The 16,545-nt window shown below is 35.4% G+C and overlaps 1 long non-coding RNA gene across 2 annotated transcripts in view; it reads left to right on the forward strand.

The window, feature by feature from the left end:
• The window catches only part of LOC108526427 (uncharacterized), a 76,405-nt gene that overhangs the window by 40,522 nt on the left and 19,338 nt on the right, over positions 1–16,545 (forward strand). For both annotated transcript variants that reach the window (XR_001884522.1, XR_001884523.1), the window contains exon 4: positions 6,303–6,362. This is a non-coding gene — a long non-coding RNA (uncharacterized LOC108526427). The remainder of the gene's footprint in view (positions 1–6,302; positions 6,363–16,545) is intronic.

Genomic DNA, 16,545 nt, shown 5'->3' on the forward strand with positions numbered 1-16,545 from the left:
ATGGGAATTTGAATATAGATTTAAGAGAAAGATAAATATATATGAGATAATGTAATTCAGTTAATTACCCTTAAGTTGTAATGCTACCCCCATCTGTGGAGCTTTCTAATATATTAGCATGACATTAGAAGGAATAAAAGAAATCTCAGACAAATTCTCCTTCATGTTCCTCTTCATTGGCTACTAGTTAATCCACTTACTCATAAAACTGTGTTTGGTGGACAACAGTGTTAGCAAGTTAGGGTTTCCAGGCACTAGGGTCCCTGGGTCCATTTTGAAGGGCCCATAAGCCTTTTTTTAAAATTTGTGTAGAGTTCATGTTTTTCATCAAAAGACAAACCCTCTTGGTTTTCCAATGCATTATCCTGAATTCTTTTCATCTTGCTACAGTTTCCATTTTTAAGACTTCCCTACCTTCCTCTTGTTCCTCATCTGCATGAGTTGCAAGCATTTTGCCAATGCCTCTGGGAAGTGGAGTCTTTTTCCTAAACCATTTCCACATGTGGCAATATCTTCTCCTAGGGCTGTTAAGCTTTTTTATCCTTGCAGTTTGAGACAGAGATAACTTACAGCATAGAGTCTCTGGGTATTGAAAACATGATGGATGTCTTGTTTGTCTTGATTGTACCTTGCCTCTATTTCAGACATGCACCAAATAGTCTGCCTTATTGATGACTGTGACTCAAGTCACTAACACTCAGTAGTGACAGCTCAGCTGCAAACTGATCGCCAGCCTTCCCTTTTGCGCCATTCTTCCCTCACTTAATTCCTAAATAGCTATTTCTTATATTTTATTGAATTTGTTTTTGTTCAGTCCTTAAATATTTTCTAAAGACCCTTCAATCAATTTAAATCACAATGTTCTTTACCTTATAGTGTTGGTTTTTGTCCTTGTTATTTATTAAGACACTTACTGAATCATAATTATTTACTTCATAAATATTATTTGTATTTTTCCAATTGCTTATATGTGAGATAAGAATTAATATCTTCATTTCAGCTTTCAACAAACTGTACTTTCAAGCAAAATTCATATTCACTTTTACAATGCCCAAAAGATTCTCAAGAACATGACAATCTAGAAATAAAAATGTATAAGATGATACATCTAATTTGCAAAAATATATATGGTGATTTTCAGCATTAGTTTTATAAATATAAATAAGAATAGAAATTGTAGAAACCTCTTTTGGTGTTTAAAATCCATAGCAAAGATAGAGATACATAAATGGGGTATTTAACTAGAGTGTAGAGTTCTCTATCTCTAACATATTTGAAGACTCAGCTCTGTGAAATATTATTTGTGATATCACATTTTCTCACAAGTAAATATCATTATAAATTTTAGGAATAACTTGTGAGTTGAAACTAAGTCTTTTAATTTAACACTATTACAGTAAGTTAAGGGGTTGGGAGGGAATATTTCTAAAGAAATAATTTGCAGTGATGTGTAATCTAAAAAACAGGAATTCTGAATTGCACATTAAATGATATCAGAACATTATTTTGGAAAGTTACTCTAAAATGACAAGAATTGAGTTCTGTTATGATTTTTCTAGAGAGTTTCTGTGTAGATATCTTTAAGCAGTATTTGCATAATGGTGAGTGCTGATGGTAGAGTAACAAGATATTTTATTTACTTATAGTAGAAAGCAGTATATTGCAAAAGAAAATAGTTCTGTCATAATAACTTGTGACTCTGGGATTATGACCAGGACAAGGCTGGTTTTGTGATAGCAAATGCTGTATTTCTCTGTGGGCAGAATAGGTTTACATGCAAAGAAGTACTGATATAGAATATTTTATTTCTTTCAATTGAATTTTTTTATTTTTATACACAATATAATTAACAAGTGAGAATCTGCCCACATTACACCAGCAGAAGAACAGAATAATAGGATTTAAAAGTATTTCAACACCTGACTTTTCAGTTAATAAAGACATCCAAATGGTAAAATTCTGTTTCAGCCAATTAATTTGCATAAGTTAAATTAACAGATCTTAAAAAAGGCATCTCTACTTCCAACACACACCATGCTGGTGGGTGTCAATTGCACAGCTGAGAAGAGCAACAGTTTTGGGTCACGAATTTTAAATGTGATAATTCAGTTCAAGAAACCATGTCCCTAATAACCAGCTCTCAGTAATTTTAAAAATAGTTGTTTTGTTTGTTCAAGTTTTTATTTGAACCACTGATTTCCCTCTCCCTTTCTCCATCCCTAGCCAGTCATTTTTGAAAATTATGGGTATTAGTACATTGTCTAGAATGTACCAGTAAAATATAGCATTGGTACACTGATGTGTTTATTTTTGTTATACAAGATTTAAAGATGCTTTTTTAGAACTCTGAAGCATAAGCCAATGACATAATTAAATGGAAAACATGTGTTATTTCTTCTGTTTTTATTAGCTAGCTGTATAGGCAATTGATTTCCAAGTGATTGGTTATTTTGCACCATAGTCAATTTTTACTTGTGATATATTCTGGCAATAGAATTTTTTCTACTGCTGTGGAGAAATTTTGTATCTTCAAATGCATAGAAGAGTCACCTTTAGCATCTTTGTGATTGGAAGTTACTATTAGTTGTTAATCTTTTGTTGAGCAAAGCTCCTTTTGTTCCCATTGGCTTGCTCAGAGTCATACTGGTTAAGGCCTTGCATCCAAATAAAGTTCTTTGCATGATGAATAATCATCCCAGAAGTTTTAAAGTTGTTCACATTTTAATTAAAGAGACCACTCAGATTTTTTTTTTTTTCCTAATTCATTAAAGGTAGGCAGTAACATGAATCTAAAGTTTAGCGTATTTACGAGGTTCAAAATTTCCATGCTTGGAAGCATGGGAAATCTCAAAACCAGAAGAAATTAACATCGATTGTTGCCCCTTGATTGCCATTTGATTTGGTTCATTTTCTTTGCCTTTGCCTTTTTCCATAAACTAAGGGAATAGCAAGGCTACTCTTGTGATTAGGATAAATATCAACCCCCTACTTAGAACCCCATTAGTCAGTGTACTCAAGGGAAAGTTATAATTTGTTAGCAACACTTTCAAGGCCATGATTTCCTTTTAATCCTTACCTCTCATCACTTTCCTGATTTCTCACTAACTCCCTCAAAGTATTTTCCTTTCCAGGATCCTGATGTGGGCCATATTCCAGCTACTTGATATTCTTTCTCTCTTACCTGAGCTATCTGTCTTCCCCAGTTCTTCTTCTTTTCTTATATCTGCCTCCATTTCTCAACAGTAACTACCTCTGAGAAGCCTACCCTGACCTTCAGATACTAGGCTGGATCTCCTTACATGGACTCTCACCACATTTGTTACTCCGATTCTCTCTCCTCAACCCTACTTCAGCAGCCAGAGCATAACTCTGTTATGGCTGGCTGTGTGTAATCCAGGTTTCAGTGACATTTCCAATTTCTGGTTAAATATAAGTGATTTAATAAGTTTCTGATTAGTTAAAAGGTTGATTTGCAAACATTCTAGAAAGCATAATGCATTATTTTCTTCCTCCATTTGATTATCAGTTACCAATTCCTTAACACCTTATAATCTGGTTTTCTTCTGGTTTCTTCTGGATGTCGTCTTTGGACATAATCTATTAACAGAGTCATTCTGATTGTCAATCCAGTCTTCTCTTCTTTGTCCCACCCTCTTTTACCTCCTTGTAATGTATAGCACAACTGGTCATTTCATTCTTTTTAAAAATATTGCTTCCCCTCAATTTATAATAAATATTTAACTCTATTTGATTTCTCTCCAAATTTCCATAGACAATGATTAGATGTTCTCCAAGTTTTCATTGGGTGAGATTTTCTTTGTTGGCCTTCCTTTAGAAATCAGTCAGGTTCACAGCCTCAACTCTCACTTCTGTGCCCAGGATGCTTAAATTATTCTTTTTAGTCTAGCTTCTTTCTGGGGGATTTAGTCTGTATTTTCTGTATTTGTAATGACTCTCTGAATATTTCCACTTAAATGTTCTGCTACTTTAAACCCAACAAATTTGTGAAACACTCTCCTAGACCCCATTACATACTCAAAGTCTATATTCTTTGATAACTCTCAAAACTGCCTGAAGTTGAAAGCTTTCATTCATCAATGGCGAATTCTGTCTTCCCTCTTAATGTCTATGTTCCTAAATCCTAATGAGTCCATTTCCTCAGGATTTCTTACGTGCATATTTTCTTTTCTTCCTGCTAATACCACTATAGTTATGACATAGGTTGGGTATATCTTGTTCACATTCTTAAAAAAGAAAAAAAATCATTTAAGTGACATTTCTGTCTCAATTTTTTCACCATTACTGTAATAAAATTTTAACCCTTCTCAGAATGTTTAAGTGACTTTCCATTTTGACAACAGCATAAAGTTAAAACATCTAAACCTTATACTCCAGATTCTAAACAATGTTGTCCCAAGCAACCTGCTGTGATTCACCTCTCATCACTGCCTTTCTCAAAGTCATTAAGCTAGCCTAATTCATTTACTCAACTCCCGTCTCAGTATCTTTATCCTTTGAGATAAAGGCAGAAAAGTTTATACCATTCACTGAAGCTGATAATGTGTTCACTGTACTCTTGGCCTATCTATTTCTATTGACTAAGTTTAGCAACCTTCTTTTATGCAACTTTCTGAGCTTATTTTCATATTAAACCCACTCATATATTATGATTTGAGGCAATAATTTAGTATTTTTCCTTTTGTTTTATCCTCTGGAAACCTAGTTCACCATATATATGAATGCTTCATAATTACTAGTTGATTGCATTTTGCATTTAATTTGATTAACATTTTTAACTGGAAAATTATGTTTGGTTGGAAATTTGGGATCTTTATTTAGTAAATGAAGACAAGAAACTAAATCATAATCATTACCACATAGGATTTAAGAGAAAAAATACATATTAAATGCTTTTGTGAATAATAATATCAGAAGATGTGTTAAATTAGCTCTTTCTAAAATATTTTTACTTTGTTTATTTGGCATTTAATAAAATACTCAGAGAAATATCACAATTTTCTTGAATACCTTCTTTCTATCCTAGTTGTTTAGGTCAGTTTTTGAAAGGCAAGTTGCTTTATCATTTTATCTTTGAGATGATCTTGTTAGCTGGAAATCCTTGAAGATTTGAGTGAAGAATTTATTATGTTAATTAATTTTATCTAAGGCACCTCCTAATTACAACATTTTGCTTAATATAGATACCTGCATTTATATATAAACAATGAAAGTTTATTATCCATTATTATATCTTTTTGTATGTTCTTGATTATTGTATTATAATCAGAATTGCTGTTGATTGTATACACTGTTCATATCTCTTTAAACAGTAAGGTTTCCTTTAAAAAAGGAAAAGTAAAACATATTTTATTTATAATTGCCAAGGCTTTCCTGTTGATTATCTCTGATTTTCTTAACAACATTGTGAGATAAGAAGTACTATTATTACCCCTATATTAAGGAAAGAAATGTCATTTGGGGAGATCCTGTGATTTGCCTAAGATGAGAAAGTCATTAAATAGCAGACATATTAGTACATAAATATCCATGAATCACTCATCAAACTCTCCTTGCCTCTGTAACTTGGCTCACTTTAGAATTTAGAGACAAATTACAAAATGTTGCACATTTGTGTGTGTGTGTGTGTGTAAATTATATACTCCTTTTCCTATACTAATTTTGGGTTAGAAATTTCTTATGTAATATTTTACTCTTTCTTGACATTGTCAGCCTCTAGAGCTGAGAACTCTAGAGCCCTATTCTTACCACATGCTATACTGAAACCAACTGACATAATGTACCAGGCAGAATTTGCTTGAATAAGTAAGGTATTCATCATTGGAAAGATTTTAAAGGCAAATTATAGAATGTTGAACATTTTTGTTACATAAATAATATGCACATTTTCCTTATAAGAATTTGGGGTAAGGAATTTCTTATATAATTAAAAAGTCTATAATTTGACAAGTTGCTTTTTGAGACACACATATATAATTTATATACATTATTCCTTGGTATTCATAGTTGCTATACAGTATTGTTTAGGAAATAAAGAGAAAAAAGTCTATACATGTTCAGTACTGGCTTTGTTTATTTTTTCCCTGTATTTTCTATCCATGGTTAGTTGAATCCAGAGATAGAGAAACCAGAGATACAGAGGGCCTAGAATATACAAAATCTACTCAAAACGAATCTAGGTTGACAATTTTTGTGCAAGATATTTGACTTTTACACAAAGTGATCTGAGAAATCATGTGAGGATTTGGAACAGGGGAGTGACAAAATCTGATATCTTTTAACAGGATCGTTTTGGCTCTTATGTTTAGAATAAATCCAATGGGGCAAGGACACGGAGACTCCAGGTAAGAAATGGTGTTAGTTTGGACAAGGATGACAGCAGTGATAGAGGTGAGAAACCGTGAGATTCTAGATGTTTGGAAGGAAGAGCTAACAGGGTTTTCTGATAAACATGGTAAGTGTTGTGGGAGAGTGGAGGAGGCCAGAACCTAATTCCTACCTCACCAGAATACTGTGAAAATGCTTAACAGGCAGCCAGCACACAGTAAGTTCTGAAATGGTATTTGACAATGTATGTCCTCTGGTAGAGATAAGCAAACTGAGATGCAAAGCTGTTAAATCACTCACCTAACATGACCTTGATAGGTAGTTAATGTTATTGCTCTAATGCAAATCCAACTGTAGATAAACTGTGCTAAAGGTCAAAGGCTGGGTCTACATCCTTGTCATTTTTTTCTCATTCTACAATGTCCTTTTGATTTGAATAAATATAAAATGCAGTGGAAATGTCAGTAGAATCAGAAATACGTTTTTTTCCTAAACATTTAAGTCACTTGTAACAGCCAGGTATAATTTTGTATTAACTGCAGGAAGTCTAATAATCAGGTTTCTTAAACAAGCATTTTTATACAATTGCCTCTCTTGAATAGATATTTTCCCATTAATGTTGCACATAGGTGAAATTCTGAGCCACACTTAAAGTCACATTAATAGAGAACAAAATAACATAGCCTTGGGAAATTTATTTCATGGCCTTTAGACTGCTTCTTTCAAAATCATTGTACTTTATAAATGGTTGCAGAGTTCTTCAGGAACCATTTGATTACTGAGAATACTTATGGGGGCTAGGAGATATTGCAGGAAAAAACAAAAAAGCAGCAACACCAAAATAGCTCTATAACATACACCTTAATAATTAATTTTAACTATACTTTTCTCTGACCCCTTCTACCTTCTTTGATCACTGTACTATGAGTTGGTTTTTGCTTAGATAAAACAATGTTCTGATTCATATAATTTTTATGGTAATGCCTGAGATATTTCACTTCCTCTCCATCTTGTTTAGCTTCTGTAGAGAAAGAAGCCAATGGAAAAATGAAGAATGCTTTATGGTCGGGCGCGGTGGCTCATGTCTGTAATCCCAGCACTTTGGGAGGCGAACGAGGGCAGTTCATGAGGTCAGGAGTTCAAGACCAGCCCTGCCAATATGGTGAAACCCCGTCTCTACTAAAAAATAAAAAATACAACAATTAGCTGGACATGGTGGTATGCACCTGTAATCCAAGCTACTCAGGAATGAGGCAGAAGAGTTGCTTGAACCCAAGAGGCGGAGGCTACAGTGAACCGAGATCATGCCACTGCAGTCTGGCCTGGGCGACAAAGCGAGACTCTGTCCCCCCCCCCCCCAAAAAAAAAGAAAAAAAAAGCTTTATTTATTGCCTCAATGTTTCATTATATTTTCTATTTTCTTTTATGTTATTATTTTTGTTTTTCCATAAGTTATTTGGGTACAGGTGGTATTTGGTTATATGAGTAAGTCCTTTAGTGGTGATGTGTGAGATTTTGGTGTACCCATCACTTGATCAGTATACGCTGCACCACATTTGTATTCTTTTATCCCTCACCCCCTTCCCACTCTTTCCCCCAAGTCCCCAAAGTCTATTCTATCATTTTTATGCTTTTTCATCCTCATAGCTTAGCTCCCATGTATCAGCGAGAACATATGATGTTTGGTTTTGCATTCTTGAGTTATTACAGTTTCTTTATCCTCTCGTTGGTTGATGGGCATTTGGGTTGATTCCATGATTTCTCAATTGTGAATGGTACTCCTATAAATATGTGTATGCAAGTGTCTTTCTCGAATAATGACTTCTTTTCCTCTGGATAGATACTCAGTAGTGGGATTGCTGGATCAGATAGTAGTTCTACTTTTAGTTCTTTAAGGAATCTTCACATTGTTTTCCATAGCAGCTGGAATAGTTTACATTTCCACCAGCAGTGTAGAAGTATTCACTATTCATCACATCCACGCCAACATCTACTGTTTTATGATATTTTTGTTATGGCCATTCTTGCAGGAGTGAGGTGGCATCCCATTGTGGTTTTGATTTGCATTTCCCTGATCGTTAGTGATGTTGAGCATTTATTCATCTACTTGTTGGTCATTTGTATATATTCTTTTTAGAACTGTCTATTCACATCCTTAGCTCACTTTTTGATGGGATTGTTGTTCTCTTACTGATTTGAGTTCATTGTAGATTCTGGATATTAATCCTTTGTTAGAGGGATAGATTGTGAAGATTTTCTCCCACCCTTTGGGTTGTCTGTTTACTCTGCTGACTGTTCCTTTTGCTGTGCAAAAGCTCTTTAGTTTAACTGAGTTCCAGCTATTTATCTTTGTTTCTATTGCATTTCCTTTTGTGCTCTTGGTCATGAAATCCTTGCCTGAGCCAACGTCTGGAAGGGTTTTTCCAATGTTATCTTCTAGAATGTTTAAGTTTCAGGTCTTAGGTTTAAGTTTTTAATCCATCTTGTGTTGACTTTTTTATAAGTTGAAAGATGAGGATAAAGTTTCATTCTCCTACATGTGGCTAACCAATTATCTCTGCACCATTTGTTGAAAAGGGTGTCCTTTCCCCACTTTATGCTTCTGTTTGCTTTGTTGAAGATCAGTTGGCTGTAAGTATTTGGGTTTATTTCTGGGTTCTCTATTCTGTTCCATTGGTCTATATGAAAATGACCATACTGCCAAAAGCAATCTACAAATTCAACGTGATCCCCATCAAAATACCACCATCATTCTTCACAGAATTAGAAAAAACAATTCTAAAATTCATACGGAATCATAAAAAAGAGCCCTCATAGCCAAAACAAGAGTAAGCAAAAAGAACAAATCTGGAGGCATCACACTACCTGATTTTAAACTATACTGTAATGCCATAGTCACCAAAATAGCATGTTATTGGTACAAAAAATAGGTACATAGGTCAATATTTCATTATATTTTCTTACTTGCATGTTTCTATCAGATTTTTCCTTTTGGCTTACTGACAAAATTAATATCCCTATGTACTAAGCCAATATATTGCATAACCCTTGGCATACTTTTCTTCTCTTTACAGGTTCATCAAATATACAGTCCACATTACATACCGGTAGAATTTGTTCAAAAATAATTTCTGACATGAAAGTTGGGCTTTAGAGGTTGATTAAATGAGGATAGATCATCAAAAAATCAAATACAATTACATATATTTGTATGTATGTGTGTATATATGTGCATGTTTTATATCATTGCATAGTAATTTGACCTTTTTCTTTGTGTATACAGTTCTATATGTTTAAACACACATCTAAATTTGGGTAGCCACAATCATATACAGGGCAGTTGCATCACTCCAAACATTCCCTCCTACTATCAGATATAGTCACACCATTCCTCAATACCTAACCTCTGGTTGTCACTATCCTTCATCACTACAGTTTGTTGCTTAGTGAATGCTATATAACTGAACTCATAAAGAGGTAATTCTTTAAAACTGGCTTCTTTCATTCATCATAACACCTTGAGATTCATTCAAATTGTGTTTATTTGTGTTCAAGTTGTGTTGTCAAGTTGTACTCATTTAAGTTGGTTCATTCTTTTTTATTGCTGAATAGTATTCCATTGTATGAATGTACCACAGTTTGGTTTAAGGACATTTGGGTCAAGAATATCTGGATTATTTCCAATTTGGAGAAACAGTGAATAAAGATGCTATGAACAGAAGTGACATCAGCAAAAGAGTTGACTGGAAGACTTTAGTGCTTCTCCCCACAACAAAAACAGCTAATAAACAACTACATTTTAACAAAAATAATTAGAGAACATGATAGTATGTCAAAGGAGTAATAGAAACCCTGGTGTACACAGAAATTCAGGACAGCCACATAGAGAACAGAAGAAGACATCTGGCCTCCACTACTCCATTTCCCAACCAGGATCAGCTGGGAACCAGGAGGCATTATCTTTATAGAGAAAAGATAAGCAAGAGGAACCCAGCTGCCCACATCAATATCATGGACAATTACAGTTCTCGCCACTGAGGTCCCCTGCAGTCCTCACAGGTACTCAGCCCCCTGAGGGAGCTGCCTGAGGTCTACACAACTGTGCTCCCAACAGAGAAGCAACCAGTCCTGGGTCCCGCCCCCTGTGGCCTGTACAGCTATTGTGCTCTGCCATCTTGGAGATAGAACTACTGCTGGAGTGTGTTGTGCTAAGTGGGCAAGTGCCCATAGCACCCCTTAATCCTTGAGGCAAGGCTGCTGCCAAACCACCCCATTCAGTGGTACGATATCCCCAAACTAAGCTGCAACCTGCTTTTACATGGGGCCAAGTGGCAGTGGAGCTGCTACACCTATTTACCCCTCCTAATCCCCAGGCACAGCTGTACCCAGACCCCTGAGGTTGGGGCTGAAGATGTACACTCTTCTGGGGAAAGTGTGCTTGGCATAACTGTTTCATCTACCTCTCTTAGATGTGACTGTGCCCAGTCTCTAAGGGCCTAAGCTGAAGCTGAATGCTGCCTCCTGGGAAAAAAGTGTCTTGGCAGAACTCCTCCATCTACTCCTTCCAAGTGCTGTTGAGCTGAAACTGCATTCCTCCTCCTAGAGAAATTAGGCTTTGGCAGAACCGTCTCATCTGTCTCTACCAATTACGGTGCTCTGCACCCTTGTGTCAGAACTGAAGCTGCCCAATACCTCCTGGGGAAAGTGTGCCTTAGTGGAGCTGCTCCATCTACTTTTCACAGTTGCTACTGCTGCATGCTGCCTCTTGTGGCCTCAGCTAAACCTACATATTTCCTCCTGTGGTAATGGTGCTTTGTCATAGTTGTTCCATATGCCCTTCCCAGTCACTGATGAACCCTGCCCCTAAAAGTCTGAGCTGAAGCTGCATACTGAGTCCTGTTGAAATGACACCTTGGCAGAGCTGCTCCAAAAACACATAGGCCTGGTGCCTATGTTAAAGCAGCATTCTGCCTCCCAATAAACACACCTGACACCAAAAAAGAAGCACACCAATAAACAAACCTGACTCCCAAAAACATCCTTTAGCTAAGTCTCCCCATTATGAGAAAAATAATGGGAAGACCCCAAAAGCCCTTGGCACCAAGGATTTTAACAACGTATGCTGTCACCACCACTTCCATGAACTTCAACGGCCTAGCCTACTGAAGTACCTGCAGTTATTGCTCATGTTGAATGCAGGTGAAGAAGCTGTATAATGACTATAGTACTACATCTACCACACCCTTCCTGAAAGACACAACAAGACTCAACTGCAGGTGAAGATCTTTCCCTGTGAAATCCACACTACAGAGCTTGGAGGAGGCAATTGTTCTACCAGAAGCACAGATAGCAAAGCAGGAACTCAAGAAACATGAAAAATCGTGGAATTATGACAGCACCAAAGTAGCACAGTAACTCTCTGAAAAAGGCCCCAATGGAAAGGAAAACAACAAATTGTCAGAAAAAAAATTCAAAATAATGATCCTAAGGAAACTCAATAAGACAAAGAAAATGCAGGTAGACAATTCAACAAAATCAGGAAAACAATTCACAATATAAGTGAGAAAATGAACAAAGAAATAGCATAAAAAAGAACCAAAACTTCATCTAAAACTTCAATGAATGAAATAACAATAGAGAGCTTCAACAGCAGACTTAATTGAGCAGAACAAAGATAGGTTATTTGAAATTACACAGTCAAAGAAAAAAAGAGAGATAATAAAAAGAAGCGAATAAAGCTTACAAGACTTACAGGCCACCTTTAAGTGAAACAATATTCATATTGTGAAAGCCTCAGTAGGTGAAAAGATAGGCAGAGCATGCAGAATTAACCTATTTAATGAAATAATAGCTGAAGAATTTCCACATCTGGGAAGAGATATGAAAATCCAGATCTAAGAAGCTGAAAGGTCTGCAAATACATTCAACTCAAGAACGTGCTCTGTAAGGCATATTATAATCAAATTGTCAAAAGTTAAATGATGAAGAAAGAATTCTAAAAACATCAAGAGAACAACATCAAGTCTATTCCTGATATAAAGGAATCTTTATTAGACTAACAACAGACTTCACAGCAGAAACCTTAGAGGCCAAGAGAGAAAGGGAAGGTGTATTCAAAGTGCTGAAAGAAAAAAATTACCAGCCATGAATACTATATTCAGTAAAGCTGTTCTTCAGAATGAGGAAGAAATAAATTCTTTCCAATACAAGCAAACACTGAGAGAATTCCTGGCCACTAGATCAACCTAAAAAGAAATGCTCAAAAAAAACCTACATCTGGAAGTGAAAAGATAATAATCACCATCATAAAAACATGCAAATGCAGAAATCTCACTGGAAGAGCAGATACACAAATGAGAAAGGGAAAAGAATTATTCTATATCACTAGAGAAAACCACCAAATTGCATTGATAAACAATAAGAGAGAAATAAACGGACAGTGGATATGCAAAACAACCAGAAAACAATTAACAAAATGACAGGAGTAAGTCATTGCCTATCAGTAATAACTTTGACTGTGAAGAGATTAATCTCCCCCACTTAAAAAACACAGAGTAGATAAATGGATAATAAACTATGTCACAACTATATAATACCTACAAGAACTTCACTTCACCTATAAAGACACACATAGACCGAAAGTTAAAAAATGAGAAAATACATTCCATGCAATGAATTCAAAAGTGAATGGGAGTAACTATACTTAGATAAAACAGACTTTTAGTAAACAGCAAAAAGAGACAGAGAAAGTTATTATATAATAAAATTTGATTCAGCAAAAATGATATAACAATTATAAATATATATGTGCCCAACACTGGAGCATCCAGATATACAAATAAAATATTATTAGATCTAAAGGGAGAAAAACATTCCAATAAAATAACATTTAGGGACTTCAACACACCATTTTCAGCATTGGAGAGATCATCTAGACAGAAAACCAATAAAGAAACATTAGCTCTCGATGGCACCAAAGACCAAATGCATCTAATGAATATTTACAAACAAACAATAATCTGATTAAATGGGCAAATTAGCTGAACGGACATTTTTCAAAAGTAAGACACACAAATGGCAATAGGTATATGAAAAAATGCTCAACATCACTACATTATCAGGGGAATGCAAATCATTGTGGATATAAAGATAAATATGACAAGACTCATGACTTAAAATAATTTCAATCTAATGACCTGATGTTTTTGGCCAAATAGGTACTAAATAATGAAACGCTTTGTGAAGTATCCTAGCTGTGACAGTTTAAAGATCAGAAATATCTTATATCTAGTCATTTAATTCATGGAGTACTTTATATTCTTCATCTTATTATTTTGTTTTTTAAGATGCTGTACCATAATTTTTTTTCTTATTTCTTTGAAGAATGTTATTTGTTTGGTGGTAGGAGTTGATTAGATATTCAGATCACTTTGGGTGGTATAATGATTTTCACAGTATTCTTCCAATTTATGAACATAAACAGTTTTTCCATGTTTTTTGTTTTATACTTTTCCTGTTAGAAAGTTATTTTGCCTTCTTGGTTAAACGTATTCCTAGTCATTTTGTCTGTTTCAGATAATCTGTTGTAGATAGGATGGCTTTCTTGATTTCTTTTTCTGCTAGTTTTTGGTGGTGTATTGCAATGCTACTGATTTTATATGTTGATTTCATATCCTGCAATTTTACTGAATGTTTTATCAGTGCTAAACTGATTTTGGTGGATCTTTTAGGTTTTATGGACCCCAGTTGAGAAAATGAAAAAAAAAAATCCATTTTATTTTGTTATTCTATAACAGAATATGAATTCACGAATATAAAAATAAAATGCTAGTGGATTGGATAATTTTATTTTCTCTATGAGGCAATTTATGGCCCCTGAAGACAAAGCTATGGAATTCTTGCTTACACACTTTTTAATCTTCATCTTATATGACCAGGCAATGATTCCTATGCTCTAGTAGTTCCTCACTTGCTTTCCCTAAGCAATAATTTGCAACATAATAAAATCACTTGTTAACCATTTTCAAGTGGCTTTTATCATTCAACAATCATGGCACATGAACAGGGTACTTAGCTATTTGTGTGACTTCTTCCTGTTTTAGGAATCCACTCTCAATTCCTTCAAATTTTTACTCAACTGTAGCATTCTCAGGGAAGCCTTTCCTGACCCCCTACTTAAAATCATTGCCCTCACTTCTTATCCTATTCCTTTCCCTTGCATTGTTTTCCTCCTTAGCACATAGCATTATCAACTATGTCATGTATTTTCCTTATTGATTCAGTTTTTTGTTTGCATGCCCCCCTAGAGTGTAAGCCCTATGAAGGCAGGAAGTAGTTCCTGTTATCACTTCAGAGTTTAGATCAGTTGCTAGTAAATTTTAGGAATTCAATAATATATGTCAAATGAGTGAAGGGACAGCTTATAATTCCTCCGATTTTTCTCCCCTGGTGAAGAACAGATTTTCTTTTGCTGGCAGCTGCATTAATTTTTCTACTTCTTTCCTCAAAGATTCACGGAGTGAATGAATGGACTAAACTTGCCTTGTTATGCACTATTTGGGTACCAGTTATCTACTTTTAATTTATAATAATAATGCATAAAGAATATTTACTGTATGAAAAACACTTTATTTTTTAGTATTTGTTTATTTATTTACTTATTTTTTGAGACAAAGTCTCACTCTGTCACCCAGGCTGGAGTCAGTGGCAGGATCTAGGCTCATTGCAACCTCCACCTCCCAGATTCAAGTGATTCTCGTGTCTCAGCCTCCCAAATAGCTAGGATTACAGGCATCCACCACCACGCCTGGCTAATATTTGTATTTTTAGTAGAGATGGGGTTTCACCATGTTGGCCAGGCTGGTCTCAAATTCCTGACCTCGGGTGATCCACCAGCCTCGGCCACCAAAAGTGCTGGGATTACAGGCATGAACCACCACACCCAGTTGCAAAATACTTTAAATACATAATGTCATTTAATTCTCACAAGAAACCTTTGAGATAAACATTATTTTCCCTGTGTTAGAAAGACCAAGGAGCAGAAAGATAAAGAGGCTGAATACCTTTCCTAAGGAAGGTCGCATAGTGAATAATAGTGCTAAGACTTGAACTATTTGTTAGTAAAACACATACTTTTAAACATATTACTGTTTTGCATTAAAGTTACAAGATGTGTAATGTTAGAGATGAAAATGATATTAGAAATTGCCTAAAACTTTCTTAAGTCAGATAAAGGAATGAGACCTAAAATGATTTGCCAGTGATGTGATACTGTTTATTGGAGGAGAAAAAGCAAGAAGAGCTTATGAACACATTTCCTGAAACACATTCAAGTACTTTCCTATTATACAAAGAATGGATGATGTTACAAATATCTTCTCATAAGCATATGCAATGAGAAATTTTTGATGATTTCCATGGAGCTAGTATCAATGCAGAATTACATTCCATCTTACTATAATAGTTGATTAGACAGATCTGGACACATTCGCACGCCCCCCACACACACAGACACACACAGACACACACAGACACACACACACACACACACAAACAGTATGGTCCTAGACAAAGACTACTATTATAACCATAAAGATGTACAACAGATAATTCTTACTTGGAAAGTATGACCTTTGAAATCTTGAAAAAATTTCAGTGAACGCCCATTTTAAATCAATCAACAGTCAGATGCAAAATTTGAGATACACCAGGATGATTTTGGGAAGTTATCTAAAAATTCCTTTTTTTGAGTACCTATCAATATTTTGATGATGCCAAAATTTTTCCCTATAATACTTTCATATTGTAATATATTAGATACAGGAAGCACACAGGAAGTATCTATTTCATTATCTGAACAACTTGATAGTACATAAGTATTATACAGCATTTGGTGTCTTCCGTCCTACTTTTGCCACCTATTTATGAAAAACAAAATGAAAAAAAGACTCATGTACAGGGGGCGGAGCAAGATGGCCAAATGGGAACAGCTCCGTCTCCAATTCCCAGCGCGAGCGACACAGAAGACCGGTGATTTCTGCATTTTCAACTGAGGTACTGGGGTCATCTCACTAGGGAGTGCCGGACAATCGGTGCTGGTCAGCTGCTGCAGCCTGACCAGCGAGAGCTGAAGCAGGGTGAGGTATCGCCTCACCTGGAAGCGCAAGGGGGAAGGGAATCCGTTTTCCTAGCCAGGGGAAC

Source organism: Rhinopithecus bieti, unplaced genomic scaffold (genome assembly GCF_001698545.2).
Source record: "Rhinopithecus bieti isolate Rb0 unplaced genomic scaffold, ASM169854v2 scaffold_3067, whole genome shotgun sequence".
NCBI lineage: Eukaryota > Metazoa > Chordata > Mammalia > Primates > Cercopithecidae > Rhinopithecus > Rhinopithecus bieti.